Consider the following 10,876-nt stretch of genomic DNA (forward strand, 5'->3'; position numbering starts at 1 on the left):
TCATTAAAAAGGTTATTTATCGCCATCAATACTACATCAAACAGTTCGTAGTAACGAACTGTAGTAAGGAGGGACTCAGCTCAAAAGTGATCGAAACTCTAAAAAAATGGAATTTGTTTACCAATAGTTACATCGAAAGAATTGCATTTTAATGCTGATTTTAAATATATAAGTTTCATCAAATTTAGTCAGGCTCATCAAAAGTTACGAGCCTGAGAAATTTGCGTTATTTTGGAAAATAGGATGAAACACCCCTTAAAAGTCATGTAATCTTAACGGAAATCACACTATGAGATTTAGCGTATCAGAGAACTCTACAGTGGAAGTTTCAAGCTCCCATCTACAAAAATGTGGAATTTTGTATTTTTGCCACAAGGTAGGTCATGGATGCTTGTTGATTTTTTTTCTTCTCAGGGGTGATAGTATCGACCCAGTGGTCCTAGAATACTGCGAGAGGGCTCATTTCAACGGAAATTAAAAGTTTCAGTGCCCTTTTTAAGTGACCAAAAAATTGGAGGGCAACTAGGCCCCCTCCCACGTTCATGTTTTCCAAAAAAGTCACCGGATTAAAATTCTGAGATAGCCATTTTATTTAATTTAGTCGAAAAACCTAATAACTGTGTCTTCAGAGACGGCTTACTCCCCCACAGTCCTCATAGGAGGGCTGCAAATTACAAACTTTGACCAGTGTTTACATATAGCAATGGTTATTGGGAAGTGTATAGACGCTTTCAGGGGGATTTTTTTTGGTTGGTTGAGGAGGGGGGAGGGGGTTATGCGGGGGAACTTTACATCAAGAAATTTGTCATGGGGAAGGATAATTTCCATGAAGGGGTTACGGGTTTTTTTAAGATTTAAAAAAAAACAATGACAAAATAAATATGAAGAAGTTTTTTCAACTGAAAGTAAGGAGCAGCATTAAAACTTAAAACGAATGGCATATGAGGGGGCAATCTCCTCTGAATACCTCGCTCTTTACGCTAAAGTAATTTTATTAATTTCAACTATTTATTCTATGGTCTTTGTGATTGAGGGCTCATTCTTAAGGAATTGGAACAAAATTTAAGCTTTAGTGTAAAGAGCGAGGTATTGACGAGGGGGGCGAACTCCCTCATATACTTAATAAAAACATCCGAATATAGAAGTTTGTTACGTAAGTTTATTCGTAAGTTACGTATATTTTTACTAATAAAATCGTTCGTAAAAAATTAAAATTTCTAGTTGCCTTTTTAAGTAACCAAAAAATTGGAGGACTTACTCCGCCGCTCCTTTTTTCTCGAAATCGTCCCATCAAAGCTATGACAAAGCCATTTAGCCAAAAAATAAACTAATATGTAAATTTCGTTTTAATTATTCGTATGCAGAGAGTCGAAATCAAAACATGTATTAATTCAAAAACATTCAGAAATTAAATAAAAACACAAGTTTTTTTTTAACTGAAAGTAAAGACCGACATTAAAACTTAAAACGAACAGAAATTACTTGGTATATGAAAGGAGCTGCTCCTTCTTCAACACCCCGCTCTTTACGGTGAAGTTTCTTACCATTTTAAGAAGTAGAGATAAGAGAAAGAGTCAAACTTTAGCGTAAAGATCGGGGCGTTGAGTAGGGAACAGCCACTTTCATGTACGGAGTAATGTTTGTTCATTTTAAGTTTTAATGTCGCTCTTTAATTTCAGTAAAAAAAAAAAACTTTTTTTTTAATTTATCCTTTATAAGAAGCGATTGCGCTTTGACTCGAAACGAAAAATGATAATCAAAGCATATGACCTATTGGTCGAACGCGTCATACCAAAAGCAACAAACAAATAAATTAAGTTGGTGATATGTAAAAGTTTACAATAAAAAAAGGCTTCGTATGGACCTCATCAGGGATTTTGAAACGAACATTCAAAATTCTCTATAGGTAAAGGGGGACACCCCACTCCTTATATCTACTTTCAGCAAAAGTTTTTCCCTAACTATGGATTGCCTTTTAAAATAGGTAATACAATTTTTGATTTTGGTAACGCTATTCTTCAATAAAATGCAAAAAAGACATTTTCTTAATGAACAACATTCCAATGAGACGTTTCCCAAAATCTAAAAGTTTTCCAATTTCTGAATGTGGCTGTCCCTTTTAAAAAGTTGAAACTGAGTAAAAATTCAGTAAAAAGTGAGTTTGTATCTAGTTTTTATAGTCTTGTGAGGTTTGGCCTCGCTTGCAGCTAAGAGACTAATATTTTGAAAAATTTATTTATTTATTCGTTACTGACCCGTCATACAATATAAAAATACACAGACGGAGAATATTTAAAAAAAAGGAATGTGAGAAAGAGAGAAAAAGAGTCATCACATCTATCAGATCAATTTATAAGGAGCTGAACAACTTTTACATAAATACAACTTTTAATGTAACTGCACAAGAAGGGGACACCACGGGTGAAAACTGATGTTGCGATTGTGTTTCGAAATACGTTTTGATAGAGCTATTGCTGGGTCGGCTATTTTATAATTATGAATTAATGCTTAATTTCGGGTCCACAGGGGTAAATGGAGTAAATATTTTGCAAATTTGAAGTATAATGAACGGAGTATACGTATATCTGTTTGTGAGAAAATCTTACAAAATGGTGCTGTGTATTGAAAATGTGGTAATGCTGTTGAATTACATAGTTTATCGAGGATTATTTGGTTGAAAGGTTTATTTATTTCGGACAACTGAAGCATAAGGCGCCCTACAATTTTTTTTCAAGGCTGGAAATCAGCAACAAACGGGTTTGCCTTAGGGACGGGCCAATTGGTAGACCAAGATGAACAAGTTTTTCCACTGACTTTCCTAAAGAACATCCCAGTTAAGTAAATTTCAAATTATTAACTATTGTAATATGTTATTAAAAAGGTTATTACAGCAATTAGGACGGCATTTATACACGAAGTGATCACACTGAGACTCAAAAAAAAAATCCAATTGGTGATATTTGTAAGTTTAAAATAAAATAAATTAGTTTATGGCAACCATCAGGGACACAATCTAACATTGCTTTATATGTATGGTTGATGATTCATCCTCAATGCTTATTTTGAACAAGCTACCCCGCATTATAAACCGTCTTTAAAAATATTTTTACCGAAACAACGTGAGGTCAAACCAAATGCAATGAGACAGAATATAAACTGATTTCATTTGACATATCTTGTCTAATAAATTTATTATTTTTTGCGGTACCATTTCTCTTCAATGAAAATAAAAAATAAGGCATTTCTAAAAAAAAAATTTCAAAAGAGCTGTTTCTCAAAATCAAAGGATCCTCCAATTAATGATGCTATACCCTTTTAAAAAGTGCACTGCCATTAATATAATATATTGTCAAGGGAGGATCTAGAGGAAAATCTTGGAGGAGGTCCAATGTGACCAAGGTGCCCACGAGAAAAATCTTTGGGGGCAAAATGTAACAAAGGTGTCAATAATTGACCAAATTGATGAATTTATTCTACAAAACTAAAAAAAAACAGGATAAGAGGGCATAGAAAAAATCTTGGCCCCTGGATCCGCCAGTGTACATTTCGCTATAATTTTAAAGCTCAGGTTGGATTTAGTTTTCAGAGTCTAGTGATATTAGGCCTTAATTGCAGAAAATAGATTAATATTTTGAAAAAACAGTGGCACGTAAAAGTCAGATGATTAACTATTATGATACGTTATTACAAAGGTTATTGCCAGTATCAAGACTGTATTTATATAAGAAGTGATCGTGCTTTGACTCAAAACAAAAAATACAAAAAGTTGGATATATTTACGAGTTTACAATAAAACAGGGCATCTTATGGAACTCAAAAGAGATTTTAAAGGGAACATAAGATTTGCTCTGTATGTATAGAAAGATGCCCCTTACACCCCTTATTCTTATCTTCAAAAAGAGTTTTCCTCCAGTATGGCCTTTGAAAATTTTTGCCGAAAAAGCTAGAGAAAAAGTAAATAACAGCTCATTTCTGATGCAAAAGATGAAATGCTTTTGTTGGAAAGAGTGCCCATAGATTTTACGATTTTTCCAGTTGTCCAAGCATTTTGATTGTGATCCATTTTTTCACATTATGGACATAGAAGAATTATTTGCTTACAGTTATTTTTCGTATGACCATGCATCAGACAAACGTTTTCATCAGTCACTGAAACATTTTTGCTTTGCATTGTTTGTACCAAACATTTTGGTCATATAATTACGTAGCAATTTGATCTTGTTTTGAATACTAATCAGAATAGCTGTCAACTAGATCATCATCCTTCTTTTGTTCCGCTCTAGTTACAGTTGCTAGTTCTACTTGCAATCCTGAAGTATCTTGTAGCTCAAGCTGAATTTCTTCATTAGAGAGATCCAGGTCATGTCTGTGCTGCACATATTTGTGGAAAGCCTTCTTATTATGATCTATATTCAACCGGAGCACTAGCAAAAGATACCATATCCAACTTTTGAATAGAAATATTTGCAAGATTTTTATTGCGAAAATGCATTTCAGCCATACATGATCCAAGCAGACACATCAAAATTATCCCTTGTTGCAGAAAATATTAGTTTCCTCAAATGTGGGTTCTTGTCTTGTTTAAATGGCTGGCGATTAGTTTTTCTTATCAATACCAAGATAGGATCCGTTTTTGTTGTGTTTTTTTTTTTAACATGTGGCTGCCTATTTCGTGAAAATCTTGATCTTTTTCTTGGTGGTGTTGGTTGAAGTAGTATCTGGAAATTTTCACTCTGAGTAGCTTAGCTTGTTTTTTTTTTCAGCTGTTGGGCTTTTTGCTTAGCCAGTTCTTTTGCTTCTCAGTTGAATTAAGTCCAGGTTTCAGTAATCATTACTCTATTTCAAACGCTTAAATTTTTCCAAGGATTATAGGAATAGTAATTGTTTATTGGATCCAAAATAATTTTGAAAATAATTACCTGCGGCATACAGCATAGCATGTTTTAAAGAAAAATAGGTCTTGTAATATTTAGTCAATGGAGGTAATCAATGATTTTCTAAAGATGGCTGATTTAGCTCAAATGCTTGATTGTATTTATATTAATTTTTGCAAGGCATTTGATAATGTTTAAGTACCTCTGTTGTTGAAAAAATGCCAAAAATTATGGAATTGGTTGCATAACTCTGGCTTGGATCATATATTTCCCAACAGATAGGTCACAAAATGTTAGGGATGGTAAGGTCTTATCGAAACAGTGCTGTGTTTTCAGTGGAGTTCCCCAAGGTAGCTGCTTGTGATCAATCTGTTTTGTGTATTTATAAATGATTTGCTGCAGGTAAGTCACCATAGAACAATCAATATGTTCCTAGACCACGGGGACCCTTATGTAGAAACATACTTTTAGGTTGGGGCAACCGGCCCCCTCGTTAAAATAATTGTTTCCGAATCAGTTTGAAATTCCCAATACTTTACCTTTCGGTTGACCTATACATATATACAGGCATATGATCCCTCAAGCTCATAATTGCAAAACAAAACCTTAATCTAGCTTCTGTTTAGTCTGTGTTTACACTGTCCTCATCACACAAGTACTCCCCGTTGCTACGTCATTCGGCACGGAAGTTTGTTTTGACTAAATGCTAATCAATGGATATCCGAAAACACCCTTTTTTTGTCACTTTCACTCAGAAATTCTATATTAAATTACGTATATCTCCTTTCAAGGCTATTTTTAGGAACCCTTCTCATTTCAAAACTTCTCTTCTTATCTTTCATTTTTCGTGTTCTAATCCCAACTTGGTCTTTTGTGTATTCTCTGCTTTATTTATTTCCGATTATAACTATTAGTATTATTACTAATTTTATTTTTAGTTTTTCACTGTACTCTATTGTATATTCTCCCTTTTTATATTTTGTATGTATTTCGTGATTTAGCGTATTATTTATGGTTCTGTGTGTGTTTTACTTTTGTATTGTGTGGCCCACAAAAAGTCAAGGTTCTTGGACCCAATTATCTTTTCGTGTTTATAATATTGTTCGGGCATGAATAAAACAATTAATGACTGATTGATTGATGGGTTGAATGTAGTTCAATTTAACAACTAAGAATTTCATTAATTGCTGAAATTCCTTTGGTGTCCTAAAAGATGAAATTGAGTCCCATAACCAATTAATTAAAAAAGTATAGCCTGTATGGGCCCAGTATGTACATTCAATACCTTAAAAGAGTTCGTGAAGATGGCTTCATTGTCTAGTGTTACTATATAATAGAAACTATTCATTACACAATTTCACCTGTGAATTTTTTTCACAACATTGAAAAAATTTTACCCGTGAGCCTCAAGCCCCCAACCTCCTGCATACTAGAAAAGGGCTTAGAACCTTGGCCGTGATATTGTAGCTGAGAGTGAACGTTATGATTGTGTTCAGCCAGTCAAGTCGGATGATCTACTCATATAACCTCATGAAAATTTTAATTATCATTTGTAATATCTTTTTCTATGTTATATTGTTTTGCGAAAGCCCATCTTTGTTATTCTATTCCTAGACTTCCTTAACTATTTTTAAAAAACTCGCTTTCTAAAAAAGCTAAAACTATTCTGTATGATTGTTTTATTTTTTTATGACAAGATTTCTGGGTACAAAGAAGTAAGCATTAAGATTTACTATACAGCTGAATAACTTCACACTTATCTTGGAATAGACATTGAAGACGAAGACCACAAGAAAGAGTTAAAGGATAAGATACGTTTTTCTTGTTTTTTGGAAAATAATACAATAGAATTATTTTTGTCATTCTATTCCTACACTTCCTTAGCTATTTATGCAAAACCTGCTTTCTAAATAATCTGAAACTATTATTCATGACTGTTTTATTTCAATGAGAAGATTTTTGGGTGCAAGGATGTAAGCATTAAGTTTTACTATACAGATGAATAACTTCACACTTATGTTGGAATAGACATTAAAGCCAAAGACAATAAGAAAGAGTTAGAGGCGAAGGTTTTGACAGCAGTGTAAAGATCAGCAATTATGATGGGTCCATAATCAGTACAGAAGAAGTGAGCAAATTCTTCACCAAGATCTGCACTACCTATCCACCTATTACGGCTGATGAAAAGTCCACCATACTTGAAAAATGTGAGCCTGAGAACAAAATAATGATCATTAGTTCGATGTTTACGCAGAATTGCGGAAGATCTAACCGAATACATCTTCATAACCTGGTGAATTACCTGTTAAATTGCTACGTGAATATGCAGCTTTCATAGCATTACTACTGTCTTGCATCATAAACGAGGGTTTTGCTTCCGGCTATTTCCCGTCACAGTGGAAACGGGCCTATATTAGAATTATTCCAAAAAAGTGCGCCCCTCGTGCATGCGACGATCTCCGCCCGATCTCACTTACACCTTGTTTGGCGAAACAAACAAAACTTACAGGCTTGTTTCTTCTGAAACAAATTCATGGGCGTATTGATAAATTCCAGTACGGTGGGCTCCCCAAGTGCAGTACTACAATCTACCTGGCACGGATGTTTGACTGTGTCCTCCAATGGCCCAAAATAGGTAGCTGTTTCGTTGACATTTTCGCAGTGGATTCCAGAAAGGCCTTTGACCTAATCCGCCACCTGACTGCAGGCATGTATCTCCAGGAAATGGGTGCCAAACGACGCACCCTTGGCCTTGTACCTGACTTCTTAACTGGCCGAAAAAAAAGTCTTTGCACTCCACGAAAACGATTTGGATTCATCATGGTCAGATGCTCCTTGCGGGGCCCCACAAGGCACGAAATTAGCTGGAATAATTTATCTGCTAGTTATTTGATCAGCTAAAGACCGATGGCTCAAGTCATGATCTTACCATCAACTAGTCGAAGATAATTCGTTTCAACCCTCTGAAGAGGAATATAGATATGCCTTTAGTCCCTTTCCCGATTGTGAATGAAATAAAAATCTTTGGAGTAACTTTCACTAGTGACTGTAGTTTCAGTGCCCATGTTAATTTAACCGTCTACAAGGCTAATGCAAGCCTTCAGAAACTTACCAAAATGAGGCATTTTGGGTGTGACACTATAAGTCTTCTCCATGCCTACATATGTTAAGTTGGCCCGTTGCTCGAATACGCGTGCAAGGTGTGGGGTCCATCTGCTATCCGCAAAGCGTATCTATTACGCGACATAGAGTCCGTCCAGAAGAGCAAGGATTATATTCCGAAACCGCAACATACCCTCTGATCAAGCCCTCGCTAAGTTACATTTATCACTGCTTAAAGTCCGGCTTGAACACCTTATTCAGCAATTTGGAAAATCCCTCCTGGCCTATAAGAGCCATCGATCACTACTACGCAAATTAGCCCCTCCCAATAGTCGAACTCGTTACAAAATAAACTTCTACCCCCTAAAGTACGAACTAATCGTTACGTCAACTCATTTGTGCCTTTTTTCACATCAATTTTCAATGCTGAGTTGTAGTGTGTGATTTTTGTTTGAATGTATGATTTTGTAAAAAAAAACTGAATTAAGCTATGCTACGATAATTTTTAAATATACCGATACCTCTCTCTCTTAACGAATTTTGATATTTAGAAGGACCTCGTGACTCAGAGCTCTTATTCTAAATCCCGACCAGTATTAAGCCTCTGATTTTCCTTGTAGACCAATTTATTGATTCTTAGAATTTTGTTAGAGCTCATGCAATATATGCTCTTGGCTCTTCCGGCCTCGTCATAAGTACGATATGAGCTCTTAGCTAATGTTATGAATAGGTCTTACCGTGTTAAAGTGAATATTTAGCGTTAATTGTGTGGTTCGGTTTATAGCTATGTTGAATGTATATGCTTCAACCGTGAATATCTTGGGTTTCAAATTAGAAGTTATTTTTAAAAATCAATGAACTTGAATTCATTTTACTCTTGTTAATTATTCGAAACTAGGAAATTGTGCTTCGGACTCCAACCGACGCATGTAGTTTTCAAATTATGTGGAGAGCATCTTAGATTTGGGAAGCTTCAGTTACGTCACTCCATAATGGCCTAAAGACAAACTATCAATTCTTGAGATGCATCAAAGGAAGAATGAAAAAGATATATTAAACCAAGTAAGAGGACACAGCACAACTAAATTTCAAAAGTCGAACATAATGCCGACTAAGATGAACCGGAATATAATTTCAAATAAGATTCAGAATCGCATATTATAAACTCATATAAACTAATACTAACTAAATTTCAAATCGCTTACAAACAATATACCCTTGATAAAATGACAAACAAGAGACGCTATTTAGGAGAGGGGGCACTGACGATTGTCGGACATTTTTCTTTCTGCAGAAGGCAATTGAGTCTAAATAAATCAAAGACGTATTTATATTCACTGGCGACAAAACAAAACAATTACATCATCTTTTAAAAATATCATTTCACCGAATTATAAAATTAAGGCAATAAGGGACGCCTGTTTTATCTGCGGCAAGTCTCTTATGTGCATACAGTTATGTTGTATGGCAGGAATGTAGGCCAAAGTTGTGGAAAATTGAGGAGGCAACAAACCTAGTTCAAAAGGCCTCATGATTTAAAAAAACTCCCATAATTTACTTGTTTTGCTGTTTTCAGGAGAGATACCCCCATTTGTCCAACAGCTATGCTGATGGCCTACCACTGCCACCGCCCCTCAGTAGGTCAACGATTTATGAGATTAAAACAATCTTAACCCTCGGAAAGTTTTCCAATGTTCTTCTAAATGTTCCTAAAGAATAAAACATATATGACAAATGTATATGACGTGGATAGGTACATATCCAGGGGGGTCTTTGAGTTCACTTCATCCTGAAAAACTCATAATTTGTTCAGTAGTTTTATATATTTCGCCTTTACTCCAAACACAGGCGTTTCTGGGAGGGGGAGGGAGGGAGAGGACACTTGCATCGAGCACAAAAATTTTTTGGGCTGCAAAATTTCAAATAAATAATCAATTGAAATTTATTTTTAGTTAAAAAAAAGTAGATGGCATAGTTGACATAGTTGGCAAATTGAATTCGAAATTTTCAGTTTTTCGTATGTTCATCACCATTTCTTGAAAATAAAAGTAAGTAGACAAAATATGTTGTTAATAAATTCAAATTTTGTTAGAATTGAATGTAAAAAATTTTCGGCAGTAGGGGGGGGGGGGGGGCTAATCAAGATTTTGCCCTGGGCGCAAGGGAGCCAGAACCATCACTGCCCCCGAAAAAAAAAACTACAGACACACGTGATGACGGACTAAATGGTGAATATAATAGTTTTCATAGGAATATACAGCCACGGTTTTAGAGGGCTAGGTCAGAAATTTTTCATTCTTAGGTCTAAATTTTGGCATTGCTTGAAACATTAATTTTTTTTTTTCTCAGCATTTATTTTTCCTCGTAACACCTTATACAATGAGTCTCCAAGAGTGGAATACAGAAACCCGAGATGTTTTAGATTTCCTATGGAAAGGTTATGCTACATTGACTGTATTAATGCCTCTTCTCTCTTCTGAGATGACCTCACAGATAGAGTAAAACAATTTAACATGATTTGTATTTTGAAACCTTTGTGATATTTAGTTCGACCAGAGATAAAAGATGGCAGAGTACTAGGAGGTTCAGGAAGGTCATCTAGAAGCAGAGAAAAAATAGAACATGCACTTGAAAGAATATAAATTACAAAATGATTATAAAGATTATATTATTTACTTCAAATTTCGAGACCCTAAAATCTTCTGCGCCCAGGGTATTACACGATATAGAAACCCAAGATGGTTCAGATTTTCCATGGGGAGGATGTGCATGATTGGCTATATCGGTATTCATTCCTCGTTTGAAACTTTCACCCACAGGGACGTCAGTATTTAACGAAATCATGGGATAAACTCAATATGGTATCTGGCTGTGGTCTTTCAAAGAGAAAAATTAAAATT

This window comes from Artemia franciscana, chromosome 8 (assembly GCF_032884065.1).
Source record: "Artemia franciscana chromosome 8, ASM3288406v1, whole genome shotgun sequence".
Lineage (NCBI taxonomy): Eukaryota > Metazoa > Arthropoda > Branchiopoda > Anostraca > Artemiidae > Artemia > Artemia franciscana.